The sequence below is a fragment of the Trichosurus vulpecula genome, chromosome 4 (assembly GCF_011100635.1).
Source record: "Trichosurus vulpecula isolate mTriVul1 chromosome 4, mTriVul1.pri, whole genome shotgun sequence".
Taxonomy (NCBI): Eukaryota; Metazoa; Chordata; class Mammalia; order Diprotodontia; family Phalangeridae; genus Trichosurus; species Trichosurus vulpecula.
This window is the reverse complement of record NC_050576.1, coordinates 42,629,539-42,647,692: the sequence shown is the minus strand read 5'-3', so window position 1 is coordinate 42,647,692 and position 18,154 is coordinate 42,629,539.

Genomic DNA, 18,154 nt, shown 5'->3' with positions numbered 1-18,154 from the left:
TGTACTTTCCTAGTCCTCCTCCTCCCTTTCCAGCCATCCCTTCTCTGTCTTCTTCAGTGAGTCCTCTTCTTTCTCCCACTTCCTGAAATTGGGCATTTCCAAGGGTTCTGTCCTTTTATCTTGACCTTTCTAACCCCACCTCTGTCCCATCTATCCCCTTCTCTTTACTCACACTATTCTAGTTCGTCTTTTTTTTTTTTTTTTTGCTTTTTGGCAGGGCAATTTGGGTTAAGTGACTTGCCCAAGGTCACACAGCTAGTACACGTGTCAAGTGTCTGAGGCCGGATTTGAACTCAGGTCCTCCTAACTCCAGGGCCGGTGCTCTACTCACTGTGCCACCTAGCTGCCCCAAGTTCAAGTCTTTTATCACCTCTTCATTGGACTATTGAGAAAGCCTCCTAATTGGGCTCCAGGCTTCCAGATGATCCTCTCTCCAATCTATTTTCCACGTGGCCACCAAAATGATCTTCCAAAAGCACAATGTCATTTCCTCTGCTCTATAATTTTCAATGGCTGCCCATTCCTGACAGGATAAAATACACATTCCCCCACTTGGTATTTAATGCCCTTTGTCATCTTTCTCTAGCTTACTTTTCCAGGCCTATTTTATATTGTTGCACACATGTTATAGTCCAAGGAAAATGGTCCCCTCCCTGTTCCCATTATCATTATGTCTCCCGTTAAATGCCACCTTGTTAATTTTAGCCCACTCTCCTGAGATGTCAGGATTTCTTTGGATTTTGGCTCTTCCATCCAGTGTTTGAATTGTCCCTGGGATGAGTGAATCTTGAGGTACCCCAACCTTCAATTTGTAAAATGCCCAGTCATTACTAAAAGAAACAGGAGTTTCTGGAGCCCCCAGACTCAACTCCTCTTTAAGGTTGGCTAACGAATGAGCTTTGATCTAAGGGCTACATCTACGGTCAATCAGCTAATGACCATGGTCAGCAAACTGCTCCAGTAGATTGTATCCTGGGTGAACGCCTCCACTCACACCTGGGGTTTGTTGGTTACCAGTCTTCATGAAAAGAGGCAGGCACATCAAGAAGATCCTTAAATAAACAAACAACAGCAACCTTTCAGCAATCAATCTTGAATTCAAATAAATATAAAACATATTAATTCCTGTTCAAACGCTATTTTGGACAAACACAAACGTAACGATGACTCGGATTTATGTAGTGCACATAGGGTTGTGAAGTACTCTACATAGGTCCCATATTGTCCTCAAAAGAACTCTGGGAGATAGGTGCTATGGTCATCCCCGTTTTCCAGATGAGGAAACTGAAAACAAAGGTTAAATAACTCGCCCAGGGTCACCCAGCTAGTCAGAATCTAAGGTCAGATTTGAGACTTCCTATCGAGTTACCAATCTGTCCAACCTTCAATTCAATCCATTGGATCTTTTATTAAATGCCTTCTCTGTGCAAGTCAGTGTCAGATTCCAGTTACTACTGTCTGTTAGAATAGGATTTAGATCAAGGAGAGGTGCCTCAGGGCTTTGGTATGGGGATGTGACCAACAGGGATGACTTTCCTTCCAACACGGGCAGAATAAATGGCTCAAGTGACATCCTGGGGTGTTAAGAAGGCATCTCTGACTCCACCTCACCTCCTCCTCCACTGATCACTGTTCCTTTATTGCTATTGTCCAACCAGTTCCAAATACACCTGGCTGTACATATCCAGTCAATATCTTTTCATCTTGCCCATAGAACTATTGCAAAGACTATTAAATGCCTTGCTGGAAAAAAAAGTGAGCCCTCACTTTTATGTGCTGTGAGGGGGGCTCAGGTAAACGTATTAACAACTGGCTCTCTGAAAACTCTTCACGTATTTTAAATTTAATCTGCATTTCCTCCTTCATTTTCTCAATTTTGGGCAATCACCAAAACAACAAATCAAACCCTGATCTGTGGGTTTTTCTGATATCTGAGGTGTAAATATTCACACTGAAATTTAACAACCAGCTTTTGAGAGCTGGCCTCTGGACACTGCTGGCTGTGATTCATCCTTTCTTGCATCCCCCGATCTGGCCCCGAGTAAACATTCGAATGAATAGATGGATTGATAATGGCTGCCCTTGTATCATTCAAAGGCATGTGCTGGCTTCTTGCTGTCGTTTTGTTGTCAACTTCTAAAGCTCTTTCACCGCACTGTTACATCAGCAAAACCCAGACCCCTCCAGGGCAGAATCTGATAGAAGGTGGATCTGTTTGGAGCCCATCCAAGGGGATCTTTGCCTGGAAGTATGGAAAGGATGCTGTTCCAACAGTGCATCGATTGTAACTCGGTCTAGTTGCCCAGGCTCTAAGGAGAGCATTATGCCTAAAATTCCAGGACATGTGAACTGTTTCACCATCAGTCAGTAAAACGTGGTGTTTGTGGTGAAAGGCAAGGCTCTGGGGAAGGGAAAGATTCCTGAAATAGGTCTTTAAAAAGTTTAGGGCAGTGATTGACAAATCATTCTTTTGGGGGGAGGGAGGAGGCTTGGGACCTATGGTTTTATTTGTGCAGGGAATTCCTTGTGAGGAAATCTCCTCCACCAATACACCAATACAATTTGAAATTTGTAGCCTTAGATCATGAGTTTTTAACTATACATGTGTGTGTGTGTGTGTGTGTGTGTTGTACACCCCTTTGGTGAAGCCAATGCACTCCTCAATCAGTCGGCTAATTAATAAACATTTGTTAAGTGTCAGGCTTACAAAAAGAGGCCAAAGACAATCCCTGCCCTCAAGGTGCTTACAATCTAATGGGAGAGACAACATGCAAGTGAATATATACACAGCCAGCTATATACAGGATAAAGAGGAGATAATTAACTGAGAGAAGGCACTGGAATCAAGAGGGGTTTGGGGAAGGCTTCCTCTAGAAGGTTAGGACTTAAAGGAAGCCAGGGAGGTCAGTAGTTGAAGTGGAAGAGGGGTGGGGTCAGAGATGCTTTCTTAACATGCCAGGATGCCACTTAAACCAGAGCATACTCTGTCCATGGAAGGAAAGACATCCCTGTTGGTCACATCCCCATACCAAAGGTGGTGACTGGGGTTAGGGGGAAAGATTTTGGATACATTAAGTTTAAGGTATCTACTGGACATCCAGTTCAAGATTTCTGAAAGGCAGTCAGAGGGTGTAAGATTAGAAGTCAACAGAGAGATTTGGGCAGAAAAGGTAGATATGAGAATCACCAGCATAGATGGTAGTATAGCAGGCTAGAGATAGAAACATGATGGCAACTTTCAGGTCCTCTCCTGTTGACTCTCGTGCCTGAATCTTATTCTCCCTTCAGCAACCTGAGGTGGGATTGGCATCATCCATCTTCTCATACCTGAAGTGATGGCAGAGCCCCAAGAGAAGGAAGAGCTTTCCTCTCTACACTTTCCAATTCTGCCCTGCCCATTACACAGGTGTAGGACATTGATCTCCATAAATGGGAAGAGTCTGTTATGCCAATGGGCTTTGGGACTCAGGTTATATGCATTTCATTGTAATTGGTTTCCATTGTAATCCCATGTGCTCTATTTTATGCATTAACAAAAGAACACTGTTCTGAGAGAGAGGCCATCAGCTTTACCAGACTGCTGAAGGGCTCCATGACAGGAAGTAAGGTAAGAGCCCCTGTGATAGATGGGGGCTTCTTTGGTCCCTGAGCAATACTGAAGACTCAGTCATCCCCTCTGGAGGCAATGTGGATGACTGGGGAAAGGACTGCTAGAAATCAGGCCTTGTAGGTTTTAATCTCATCTCTACCCCTAGCTGGCTGGGCCAGTGTAGGTGGGGCAACTCTCTAGATCTTGGGTTCTCCTGGTAAGTGGGGGAAATCCTACCTACTTTGTTGGATTTGTTTGTGAGATATGAGGTGAATCAAAAATCTAATATATGCCAAGCACTAGGGATAGATATATGAAAGTGGAGTAGTCTCTGCCCTGAGGGAGCATGCATTCTAATAGGAGAGACAAGAGGCAGAGAGAAGAGGTGGCCAGGGAGAGACCTTTGGTCTGGGAAGTCACATTCAAGGAACAGAGCGTCAAATCAATTGTTATGGCCTTTACAGTAATAATTATACCCACCGCAAGAGGAATGAAGGATGGTGGGGGTGGGGAACTTGGCAAACATTTGTCTCATTAAATTAAAACTTGGGAGAAAGTTTTGGGTTTGAAGCTTCTCTAAGTATATTCAGGAAACATCTATTTGGAAGCTAATTGGTGTAGTGGGTAGAGCCCTAGGCCTGGAATCAGGAAGACCAAAGTTCAAACGTGCCCTCAGACGCTTACTAGCTATGTGACCCTGGGCAAGTCACTTAGCCCTGTTTGCCCCGGTTTCCTCATCTGTAAAATGAGCTGAAGAAGGAAATGACAAACCACTCCAGTATCTTTGCCAAGAAAACCCTAAACGGGGTCACAAAGAGTTGGACACAACTAAAACAACAGAACAACAACCAAGCATCTGTTAAGTGACTGTTTTGTGCCAGGTACTGGCATTAGGGTGAGTGGCAGGGCAGATGGCTATGGTGAAACATGGCCAGGCTGGGGCTAGCCAGACCCTGGGGGTGGGAGCTCGCAACTGAAGGGCTCAGCAATTCCAAGGATGTGACATCACTGGAAAACTTAGAAGCAGTTATGCAAGTATTGATCACCAAATTACCATCCTCTCTTTTCATTCACAGCCCCAGCCCAAATCCTCAGGGACAGCGGTCACAAAGCTTCCAGGGAGAGCAGGGCTCATGTGTCCAGGCTCATGACTGCACACAGGTCCCAGCTGGAAGACTTTTGCCCCCATCCCCAATTAAGAGTCAAAATCATTTCTATCCATTGTTTTCTTCAAAATTCTGCTGAAGAAGCCTTGGCCGGAAGCCTTTCCTTATCCTCATCCCTCCTCAGCTAATAGTCCTTTCCCCTCCAAATTTACCTTTTAAGCATTTTGTTTTTTTTCTGTACTTATCTCTCCCAAAGTCTGTAAGCTCCTTGAGGGCAGGGATTGCACCATTGCTGTTTTTTTGTATTATCACATAGTGATGGGGCAGCTTAGAGTCAGAAAGACTTGAGTTCAAATCTGGTCTCAGATACTAGCTGTGTGACCCTGAGCAAGTCACTTAACCTTGCCTTGCCTCAGTTTCCTCAACTGTAAAAATGGGAATAACAGCACCTCCCAGGCAAAGTTGTTGTGAGATTCGAATGAGATTAATATTTTTAAAGTGCTTACTTAGCATGGTGCCTGACATGTAATAGACACTATAAAAATGCGTATTCCTTTCCCCCTTCCCTTCCTGGATGGTAAGTGATTAATAAATGCTTGCTTGCTTGATTGCTTTCCTTTCCACACCCTATATTTTGGTCAAAATGGTTTACGTTCTGTTGTTGCCCATACGTGACATTCCTTCTCCAGGCCTTTGCACAGACCAGCTATCTTGCTTGTGATGCTTTCCTTTTTCAAATCACTCAATGTTTATTAAGCACTTACTAGGTGCCAAGCTCTATGCTAAGTATTTGGGATACAAATCGAGAACCACAACCAACATTTGTTAGGTGACTTCCTGTGTACCAGATACCATGCCACGTGCTGGAGATACAAAGAAAGCCAAAAAAAAACCCCAAACCCAAAACAACAACAAAATCTTCCCAAATCCAGTCCCTGTGTTCAAGAAGCTCACAATCTAATGGGGAGGCATCATGCAAATAGCTATGTACAAACAAGCTATACACAGGGTAAATTGGACATAATAAATAGACACTGGCATTAAGGAAGATGAGGGGAGACTTCCTGTAGAAGATGGGAAAATTTTAGTAGGACTTGAAGGAAACCGTAGAATCTAGGAGGCAGAGATGAGCAGGGTAAGTATTCTGGGTATGGGGAACAGCCAGAGAAAATGCCCAGTGTTGAGAGATGGAGTGTCGTGCTTGAGAAACATTAAGGAGGTTAGTGTTTATAAGTACAGAAGAGAGGTACAAACAAAGCATGGTGTGTGGTCCAACAAGTAGGGGGTGTCTGACCTGATGATCTAGGAAAGCCTTGTGGAGGATGTAATTTTCAGGGTTGGTGTTTGAGAAGGGGGAGAAAGGAAAAAAGGAATGTGTTGAGTAGAGGTTTCTGGCCTCTAGGATGAACTTTTGGAAGTCAGATGAAAAGAAATTTTTAATAATAAGTTAGCAAGTTAAGATGTAAAGGAGCTAGAGGAGAAGAGATATGTCAGGGAAAATATGGAACTGGTTCAAGGGACTGGGTGTTGTCCAGCCTGCCCCAGGCAGCAGTAACCACCTGGCTTCAGTTTAGTGGACTTTGGAAATGGAGCTGGAGTCCTGAATTCAGGATGAGATGGCCAGTGGTGCCAAGGAACCAAATAAATGAGAATTCGTCTCTCTCAACCCTGGAGTCTGGAATTTCCTGTAATTAACATTCCATCTGAATTTTCTAATGACTCTGTCCTTCAGCAGGCTGAAACTAAATGGCCGGACAAATGAATGAGGGTCTATGGCTGAGGGCATCTGTCTGGGGAGCTGCTAACTTGGGTGACCTAGGAAACTAGCCTCAGTTTCTGCATCGGTAAAGTGGCAACTGAATGACATTCCATGCAACAAACATTTATTCAAACCCTATTACCTGAAAAACATAGAAGGAGATACCCAGAAAATGGGATGAGTTCCCGTCCTAAAGGAGATTACAATCAGCTAACAAGAATCAGAATTTCCCAAGTTAGAAAGACCATAAACTTATAATTATGCTTATGATTTATAAGTACAAACTTTACAACTTATAATTATAACTTATAATTATAATAACGAAAGACATCAACTTATAATCGTAGAATTGAAAGATGTTAGTCAACAAGCATTTAGTAAGCACTTACTACATGCCCGATATTCTTCTAAGTGCTAAGGATAGAAAGAAAGGCAAAAACCAGACCTTGCTCTCAAGGAGCTAACATTCTAATGGGGGAGGGGGAGAATTGCTCATGAACAACTATATACAAGCAAGATATATGTGGAGTAGATAGAAAGTAACCTCAGAGGGAGGGCAATAACATTAAGGACCAGGAAAAGCTTCCTGCAGTCACTCAGATAGGCGATAAACATGTTCCAGGCACTGTAGATACAAAGAAAGGAAAACTTATAACAATGAAAGAAAACAACTTATAATCATAGAATTGAAAGAGTCAGTCAACAAACATTTAGTAAGAGCAAACTACATTCCAGGCCCTGTGTTAAGCACTAAGGATACAAAGGAAGACAAAAACACAGTCCCTGACCTCAAGGAGTTCATAGTCTAATAGGGAAGACAATGTGTAAACATGTAAACCAGCTACAGAGGGAATAAATCGGAGGTAATCAACAGAGGAAAGGCATTAGCATTAAGAGGGACCAGGAAAGGCAGAAGGTAAAATCTTATCTGAGACTTGGAGGAAGCCAGAGAAGGCAGGAGGTGGAGATGAACCAATTCCTACATCTTACAAAAAAAAGGAAACTGAGGCCAGAAAGGTTAGGCTACTTGACTAATGCCAAACTGGAAGTAAATGTAAAAAAGCAGGATTTCTTCTCCAGCTTCCTCCTTTTATAGATGAGAGAGCTTTATATTCCTCACAGAGGTTTAGTTTTTATATGTGTTAGCTATTATGATTGGATCTCTTTAATGGAAGGTGTTCCACTAATGGGTTATCATTACATTACAAAGGAGAAGTGGCTGAAGAGAAGTGATGGAAAAAAGGTATAACTGAAAAAGGACATGGACTGGTCCCATGGTCAGAATGAGAGAGAAATGATGGATAGCCATGGTGTTCTATTGATGTCAAGAGAAAGTGACAAAGGCCTCTGGCATGTTGTGAAGACCCTGGTAATGAACTAATGGGAGGCTGTGGACAAGACTGATAGAGGATAAGTAGGTGTGGATGGGTTGGGATCTATACTATTGGACTAAGTGTCCACATGGATAACACCATAGCCATCCGAGCATTTGATTAAACTAATTATGTGTACTCTGTTGACTGTAACTGAACATGAGAAGCAGAAATTGCAGAGGCAGATTTAGGGTCAATGTAAATGAAATCTATTACTATAAAGGGCTGTCCCATAGTAGGATGGGCTGTCTTGTGAGGGGGTGGGATCCCTTCCACTTGATATTCTCAAAAAGATCACTTGACAGGTAGGTTGTATAAGGGATCCTTATGTAACAGGCCGTTACAATTATTGAAGCCTATAAACAATATAATGGCCCCTAAGGTCCATGTGACTTCCTCCTCTGTAGCTTTGGGTAGTTTATTTTAGACATAAAGTTATAAGTACAATTGTAATCACTCTGAGTCCCCGGTTGAAGAAATTCCTAACATTTAGGCAGAGCTTTGAATCTCTGCTTTAATTTCCATTTCTATCTCCAGTTAACCCCTAGCCTCTTTGTGTTTGGGGCAAGATTCAGGTGGTTGGAAATGTTTGGGTAAGAAAGCAACAGATTCTATTATAGTGTCTCTGAGTGGACAAGTATGGGGAAGGGAAGTGAGGTGAAAAGCAGACATTTGTTTTCAAACTCCCTCAGTTTTTGACTGGGTGGGTACAATAGCCCAGGTCTTCTGCTCTGAGATCCCTGTAGGGCTTATGGACACCTTCCTTTCTCTGCCATAGCTTAATTTTTCCTTTCTTTCTTTGTCTTAGGTTTTTTTAGTTGCCTCTAAGATGGTGGTTCTTTCCTCCTCACTTCTCTCTGCTTCCAAACCTTTAGGATCTCTATCTGTTCCTGAAGTTGCTGCTGCTTTTTTATATAAATTCCTCAGGATGTGACCAAGTATCTTGTGAATGGCTTTGCTTGATTCAAGGAGGTGTACAGGCCCTATTCAGACTTGATTCTTATTGACTGCTTCAGCCAGGAAATACTCTTACAGAAGAAGGGTAATTACTTTTAAGTGGGATGAAATAATCAGATAATCAATGGAGACTTACCATTACACTTATTTAGGGATGGTTTGGGCTAGAAGGCCTTTGAGGTTACTTCCAACTCTGAGATTCTGTCACTTTATCTGATTAACACTTTGCTTCCTGATTTCATCAGAAAACAATAATAACTGAAATTTATATAACATTTTAAGGCTTGCAAAGTCATTATCTCATTTCATTTTCACAATAGTTCTATGAACTATATTGTGAACTATATATTACGGAAATCATTGTTTCCATTTTGAAGATGAAGAAACTGAGTCTCAGAGAGGTTAAGGTAATTCTCCAGTGGGTTTGTGATCTCACTAATGTGGGTACACCCTACAACACTGCAGATCACTACCCATCCAGGACTTTCCATTTGTCTCCCATAGAGATAAGTTTCAAGCCCAGTTCTCTCCTTGACTTCAAGTCTAGCATTCTTCCCATTGATTTAGATGTTCCCTCCAATGATACAGATAGCGGTCCATTTACGTGCCCATCCTGTACTACTTTTATCCATGTCAGGTCAAGTCAGTTAGTATTTAACATGCATTTTCTATGTGCCAGGTACTGTGCTAAGCACTGGTGATACAGAGAAAAGAAAAACAAGCAAAATTCACCGTGGCGGCCCACCCAGTGTTCTGGAGGCCTTCCTTGACTTCTCCTAACATCTCTAGAGAGATCGTAGGGAATTAATGGTCTCAGTGGAGCCTTCTGGATTCCTTGATTGATGCTACTGGGTTCAGAGGCATGATTACAAATGGATGAAATAACAACTATAATAATTATGATAATAACAATAACTCCCCCTCCTCTAACACTTTCCTCCACGTGTCTTCATAAGTGAAAAGGGAGCCTGCAATTTCACTCATCTCAGCTTCCCTTCCTGGGCTCATTGTATAAGAAATGTTTTTACAGATTACATGGGGGGATGTGAAATAGCAATCTTCCATCTATGTTGAAAGGTCTAGTATGAAATTACTTAGAGCTGGGGCCCTTTTCCAAATGACTGCATGTCTAGGATCTAAATTATTCATTTAAGAAATTAATCAGTTTAGATTTTTAAAGTTAATGTGGGGTGAGTATTTTTTTTCCTTGACTCTTATGGATCATTTGAGGGAATTAGCTTTTACATTAAAAAGATAAAACAGGGGTTGCATGCATTTGCAAAAATTGAAAAACATGTAAAGCCTTCTGATGTGTTATCTGCTGGCGAGCTAGATAGAAGAGGGAGCCGGGATGAACCTTAGGGCCTAAGGTGCTAGAGGGAAGGGTCTGGGTGTCTGAGATTCTCTTTGTACGTACCTAAAGGTGCCCAGGAAAGTGCTTCATTATTGTTCCTTTGATAAAGAAGTTGGGGGAGCTGGGCTAGAAATGTCAAGAACCTTCTAGAGTTTCTGCCAACTCCTGGTCTCCAGAGTTTTCTTGACTTTCTCAGGACTTGGCTTAGGAGGTAAGAGACTGAAACGGGCTGAGTTGCCCTTTGCTCTTCCCAACTCAGGGGCCCCATGTCCCTAAGCTTTGCCCCCTGACACTGTTCTGTGTGTGTTCTGAGGCTCTTTCCTGTCCCCAGTGTCTCCACTAGCCACCCAAACACACTGAAATGTACCCCGTTCTGTATGTCTTCCCCTCAAGGCCCAAGGCATCAAATCATGAACCTGATGAAGTTATCTGTGCTAATGGGAAAGGGCTAACATGGATGTACCTTGCATTTTGTTTGGAAGCAAGGTCCTGCCTTTGTGATCTAATCCATGAGTGAAATTCAAGTCATGCTTAGCTGGTGGAGGAGATATTACATAGGTTTTTAAATTGTTTATTTTAGTGATATATATTTTGTGTGTGTAAGTGTGTATACACACATATGCACACATATATATGTATATATATTTGGAGATTAGAGTGAAATAACCATATACATACGCATACATATGCATACACATACACACATAAATACATATACATGGAAATTAGGGTGATACATATTCATGTACACATATACTCACATACACATATGTACACACACATACACACATACATATACATGGAAATTAGGGTGATACACACATACATACACATATATACACAAATACACACATGCATATACACACACATATCCCTCTGCCACACTCTACCAAAAAACCTTATAATGAAGATTAAAAAGTTAACAATCCCCTAAGAGCCTACTATGTCCCAGGCACTGTATTAAGAAAAGAAAGAATTTTAAAAAGCATTCCAACAAAATCAACCAAGACATCAACCGTGCCTAACAGTGTTTGTAATATTCCGTCTGCATAGCCTGCCACCTCTGCGGATGGGGGAGAGGCGTCATATTTGTCCAAGCTGGGTCAGAAGGACTGAATAGAAAGTCAAGAGAAAAGCTGAGAAGAGGCAAAGGCAAGCTGGAGTTGAATAACTAGAATGAATAACTAGAATAACTAGAATAGAATAACTATTCATGTCTCATACCTTGGGATGATCAAAAGGGGTGAAAACTTGGCATGTTTGTTTGCCTTGGCAAGGCTGCCTTTCAACAACCTGGCTAAGTGTCCACAACTTCTCTTCTTTCTCCTTAAAGCACTGGTCTAATGGACGCTGGGATTTGAATATGATTCCATATGATCTTTCCAAAGTGGATGGCCATTTGTCCTTTTCCTGGGTTTATCCAACAGCCTGGCATGGTAGATGGAGAGGGGCGTCAGAGTCAGGAAGATCTGGGTTCACACTGACTCCATGACCCTGGGCAAACTACCTAAACCCTCAGTACCCAGGCAGTGCACTAGGAAAATAAATCGCAGAGCAAGTGCTGATCAGCATTGGTAGATGGCATTTCCTGCCTGGGAGTTCCATTCACTAATGAAATCACCAATGAAAAATAAAAATTATATTCCTGCCAAGACTTTACTGGCTTAAAAACAAGTATTGGTGCCCCCATCACTCATGTGAACTCAAGCAATTCTACAAGTATTTCTTAAGAATATACACTGTGCTAGGCACTGGAGAAACAAAGCTAAAAACAAAATGTTCCTTGCCTTTGGGGAGCTTACATTCTATTAAGGAGACAATGGACACACAGATAAATAAATACAAAATATATGCAAAGTGATTTGGGATCGGTGACAGCAGTGGGGGAACAGCCTCTTGAAGAAGGTGACCTCAAGCTGGGCCTCAAAGGAGCTAATTGTTCCAAAGGCTGAGGAAGGGAAGGAGAGCATTCTAAGCGTGTCAACCAAGGATGTATTTCCCAAGTCCTTTCCCCCCGTAGACATTAAACACACAGACACACACAGACACACAGACACACAGACACACACACACAAGAAGGTTGTTGAAGTAGTAGATAGAACACTGCGTTTGGAATCAGGAAGAAGATTTGGGTTCAAATTATACTCCTCTTTGCTCCCTCCCCTCCCCCCATGCGTACTAGCTGTGTGACCCTGGGTGAGTCATTTAAATTATCTGTACCTGTAAAATGAGGAAGTTAGACTCAGTGGCCTCTAAAGTCCCTTCCAATTGGAGCCCTGGTTCCTCCCACCCTAAGCTAGGGTATAACTCTTAACATTTCCCATGATGCCAATCATGGGAGGGCAGCTTTCTGGTCAGCATGATTCTCTTTGCTCATAGGAGCCTGGCCACACAGGGTATGGGTATCAGTTCTGTGACCAGGGTCAAAAAGATTGAACAAGTCTGTGAATGGAGCAAGTGATTGGATTGAACTCTGTCCCACTTGTCAGCTCACGCAAAGCCCATAGCAGGTGCCATGACTGTGGGCCTCAGCTGTTGTTCAGTTTGCCAGGAGAGCAGAAGAGATTAGTAAAGCATATGCACGCTTTCAGCCCAGCTCACCCCTGGCAAAGCAGAGAATTCCATCAACTACAAGGCAGAACGGAGTGTTTCAGACCTGGAAAGGACCTGAACTGCATTCAAACCTCTCATTTGATAGATAAGAAAACTGTTCCTACATTTCTCCTTCTCCCTTTTCCCCAGTAACTTCTTAAATTCTCCCCATTAGAAATAGAGGCACGAAAATAGAATTCCATAGGAGTGGGCAATGCGGCATCATAGATTTAGATCCCGAAGGGACTATAGAGACCATCTAGTCCCACTCCTTCATTTAACAGATGAGAAAGCTGAGACCCAAAAGAGATTAAGTGATTTGACCAAGGTCACATGGGTAGTAGATATCAGATTTTGGATAAGAACCAAACAGGGGCTCCAAATCCAATTCTCTTTCCATTGTACCATCATGCTGCCTCAAAATGCCTCAAAAAAGATGGCAGTCGTGACCAAGAAGAATGTCTGTTTTTTCTGGGGTATATGTCTTCAAATTAGGAGGATGTATACATCAGGCTCTCTTTTCCCTTTATGAAATGTTTTCTTGATGGTTTTCTATTCCCTTGACATCTTTCAATCTGACTTTAAATTTCAATATGACATGAGTACAGACAGCAGATGATTTGCTCTGAATGATGGGTTCACCACAGCTCTCTCTATTCCTAGTGGCACAGCTTTCTCCTGGGCATCTGATGTAGCTGAACAATGAGTAGGAATCAGGAAACATGAGACAGAGAAGACCTTTGATTTGGACTGGCCCTATTAGTCTTTTTTAAGGGGGGTAGCTTTCTAAGGAGGGGGGCATGCTCATCCTGAGGATTCTCCTGGAGCTTATTATAAACACATGATCCTCTTGAAAAAGATCTGGAGGTTTTGGTGGGCTGCAAACTCAACACGAGTAAACAGCAGATGCTTTATTTTGATTAGAGTTGTGAGTTCATTGGTAATCGCATCAGCTCGTATCCGTTCAATGATTGTTTCTGCAGAGGATTCCCATATCTATTTATCCAGCTCGAGTCTATCTCTTGAGCTTCAGTTACACATTACCAAATGCCTACTGGACATTTTGCACTAGATGTTATCTCAAGCTCAACATGTCCAAAAGAGAAGTTATTATCTTTCCTCCTAAACTCACTCTTCTTCTAAACTTCCATATTACAGTAGCCCTACATGTCAGGTGGGGCTGGTCCACACCTCAAATTCTGATACCGGAACATCTGGACAGAACTGATATGATTCAGATGGGTCATATATTGTCTTTCGTCCTCTACCATGGCCGAATTCCTAGGGCTTGTTCAAATAATTACATAGCCACAGTTTTTCTAGCTCCGTAATATGTCAATAATACTGGCCCTACAGAAGTTTACATTATAATGCAGGGAGACAGCCTATAAAGGGAGGCTGGAAAGCAAGAGGGATGGTACATATTAGGTGGGATGGATGGAGATATCTAAGGGTTTAGGCCTGGAACTGAGGAAGAGAAGGCCAAAGCTGGCCTTTCAAAAACCAGGAATGGCATCCTGTCTTCAAGGGGGAAAGAGAGAAGGTTGATGACCAGAGGGAGCGCACATAGCATTGCTGGAAATGTCAAGGAAATGTCAGACATCTATGATTTAGAGGACTTCAGGTTTAGGGCCAGGAAGGACAATGGAGGCCACTGAGTCTAATTCCCTCATTTTACAGATGAGGAAACTGAGGCACATAGCGATTAAATGACCTGCCCAGAGTCACACAGCTAGTTAAGTGTCTGAGGAAGGATTTCAACCAAAGTCTTCTTTGGTTCCAAATCCAGGATCTTTTATCCACTACACTGTGGTCACCATCACTGGAAACCTCCAAAGAAAGTCCTCTGGGAATATCAGAGGACTCATTCATGTTTGGGTCACTCTAGGTGGCTTCTCTGATCTTTTTGAACTCTGAGATTCTACCCTTCTGTGAATTCCACCGTGTTGATCTACAGAGCCTCTGAGGAATGGTGTTTGCCAAGCTCTGAAACACCTTCCATATCAGACATATTTAGGTATCACTCATGAGCACAAGAAGGAAGGCCATTGTATTCTGGACTGGCAGAAACTGTGTCTATAGCAAAGTCTGACCATCAGAAATGGAAAATCAATAAGAAGAAGGAGGAGAAAGGGCAGGTGTTCAAATAATCTACTTGGAGAAACAATATCTCTTATGACTTTGGTCTCCAAATTTTGAATGAATGTGAACCCCTCTTGGGTTCAATCATTTCCTAGGAAACTGAACCTTTTAACATTACTGTCCTATTAGAGATAATTTCCCCCTCATAGGAGTCTCCTAACAACATTTGAGATGAAAATAAAAATAGTCCAAGGATAGAGAGTAGGATAAATAGTAAAGTAATATAATATCGAAGGGAAGCTAGTTCTGGGAGAATAATTTGGAAAATAATCCCTGCCTATGCCCAGGGGGTAAGGAGGGAGGTTGAGGGGTGAGCAGCAGTTGGAGGCTGGGAAGGAATTGGAGACAGGAACAAGGAGGGCAAAAGTGAGCAGCTGACTTAGTGCTTCAGAGTCCAAGGAGAGAGAGCTAGAATGTTGGCAAGAGAAAGAAAAATAAAATGAGCTTTGGGGGCTTTCTTCCATTTTAGTAACCAAAACGAAGAACAGAAAGAAAGAGCAGATTTAAAAAAAAAAAAAGAGGTAAAGACAGAGGCTGAGAAATGGCAATTGTCTGATAGTTTAGTGCAGGGACTAAGGATAGGCAACTAGGCAGCAGCCTGGGATACAACATGTAGAGGGGCACAAAGAAAGTTTTTTTTTTATATTTATTGGATGGGACTGAGCTGGACCTGTGGTTTCATTAGGATAGGAGATTCCCAGTAAGGAAATCTGTCTACCAATGCCATGGAGCATCTGTCCAGCAATTTATATGGTATTAGAGAGATTTCTGGGAGCATTGGAAAGCAGTGACTTGCTCAGCACCACAAAGCCAGGCTTTCTTGACTCTGGACCCAATTCTCTTCCCACAATGCCTCACTGCCCTTCTCTTACCTTTGATAGCAACACATACGTATAATGCTAGAAGATGTCACCCTCCATGACATTAAATATTTGCTTGTGATAAATGGAAGCACAAGAGTTAAAAGGAAGGCAGAGAATCTCTGGTGGACAATACCTCTTACCCAGCATGCAAGAGCGCCTCATCCTACTTTGAGAGGAACAATCTCATTAGTAAGCAGGAGCGGCCACTAGTAGCTTTTAAGGAAACAATCCATCTTTTCTCCTTTCTTTGTATATAGCCAATGGCAGTGAAGGGTTAATCCCCCAAATTGTCATTATATGGAAAGTTTATACCTCGTAACACACTCTTCAGATCTCTTCCCTAGACTCTTGGGTATGAAATCCTATGAATCTATGGCTAACCCCTAAAGGTATTTAAATCCAAGAAAGTGAGAGACTGTGATATGTAGAATCTTTTTTTAGGATAATTTAAGGGAAATTAGCTCTTTGAGTTAAAGAAACCCTGCGTAAAATCCCCATGAAGACTTGGCTCCATGATCATCCATGTTCTTTCCTCAGGTAAATCTCTACTTGTCCTAGGGGGATGGTCATCTTTCAGATTCCTGAAGGTGCGTCTAGAATTCGTTGTTCTTTATTACTGAATGCTACCTACGGGACTAATTGATAAGATGAGGTGAGGTGCTGGATTAGTACTCAGAAGACCCTGGGTTCAAGTCCCAGCCCCACTACTTACTAGCCATTTGTGATGCTGGACCAGTACCAACCTCCCTGGAGCTCAGTTTTTCCACCTGTAAAATGGAGGGGCTGAGCCAAATGTCCTTCAGATTTTAACATTCAACAATTAATCTCCCATAGGTGCCTCTAGAGTGCTTAAGAAATTGGCTTACACAGATCAACAGAAGGAAATGAACAATGAGGAGGAAAAGAAGAGTAAAAGAAATAAGGAGAGAGAAAAGTTAATTGGTGACAGACAAGATTCAAACTCCACTCTTCAGATTCCAAGTCCAACATTTGGTCACTGAGTCATCTGTCCGCCTCTAAGTGTATTAAACACTGGGGCAGCTAGGTGGCGCAGTGGATAGAGCACCATGGCCAGAGTCCTCAGTTCAAATCCAGCCTCAGATACTGATGCTGGGCAAGTCAGTTAACACTGTTTGCCTCAGTTTCCTCACTTGTAAAATGAGCTGGAGAAGTAAATAGCAAATAACTCTTTGCCAAGAAAACCCCAAATGGAGTCAGGAAGAATTAGATGTGATTGAAATGACCAAACAAAGTAAATGTGGGGTCAGGTCAGTCTGGAGCAGTTTCCTTCTAATGCTTTATGGGATTCGTGTGTTTGCAAACCAACCCAAACACAACTGGTTTATTCAAGTGTGTGTGTTGGGGGGTGGAGTCCCTGCATTGTTGAGAGGCACATGGCTAGCACATGATGAGATTGAAAGAGAAGTCGCACATCTGTTTGGGGATTGAGGCAGGCCGCAAACTTCCAGTGACCTAGCACCCTTGGTGTCATCCCAGAACCCAGCAATGGGCACATGGTTTCTTTTCAACATCAAAGCTGAAAACATACAGGCTGTGAAGGCTCTGTTCAGCCAGAGAAAGAAAGGGTATGGCAGAGTAGGGTGGATAACAAGAGCTCAGATCTCATCTCCCTTCCCAGAAGGGTGACCCAGTGACCTTGGGGCAAATTTCATAAGAGGGCTTTGTTGTTTGTTGGTGGTCAGTGGGGTAGTCTTGGCTTCTCAACAGAAATGGCCTGGAGGATGCTATGGTCCCAGTAGTTCCCTGTGGAGCTTGAGACTTATTACAGAATGGGCTTCCGTTCGTGGGGTATAGCAAGACATTTGTGGTGAAACTGGGGGAGGGACTGTGCAGCCAGAACTGAAGCATATACCACTGGAAATTCAGTTTAGTCCAATTCCACAAGCATTTTTGAGTGCCTACTATGTGCCAAGCATTGGACTGGTTAATAGGGATACAATATTGAAAAGGAAACAGTCTCTGCCCGCGTGAAACTTGAGACTCGAGTCAGGGAGAACAGTTAGAAGGTTATTGCCACAGTCCAGGCAACAATCCTACAGGGAACAACAAGCAAGTATGCTTGGAAGATTTCCCTTCCCTTTCCCTTTCCCTTCCCTTTCCCTTTCCCCTTCCCCTTCCCTCTCCCTTTCCCCTTCCCTCTCCCTTTCCCTTTCCCTTTCCCTTTCCCTTTCCCTTTCCCTTTCCCTTTCCCTTTCCCTTTCCCTTCCCTTTCCCTTCCTTCCTTCCTTCCTTCCTTCCTTCCTTCCTTCCTTCCTTCCTTCCTTCCCTTCTTTCTTTCTTTCCCTTTCCTCCTCTCCTCTCCTTTCCTTTCTCTTCTCTTCCTTCCCTTTCTTTTAACAGTATCCATCACTGATGTGGGGAAGCTCCCTGAGAGGGCCTCTGTTTAGCAGTGCAGATC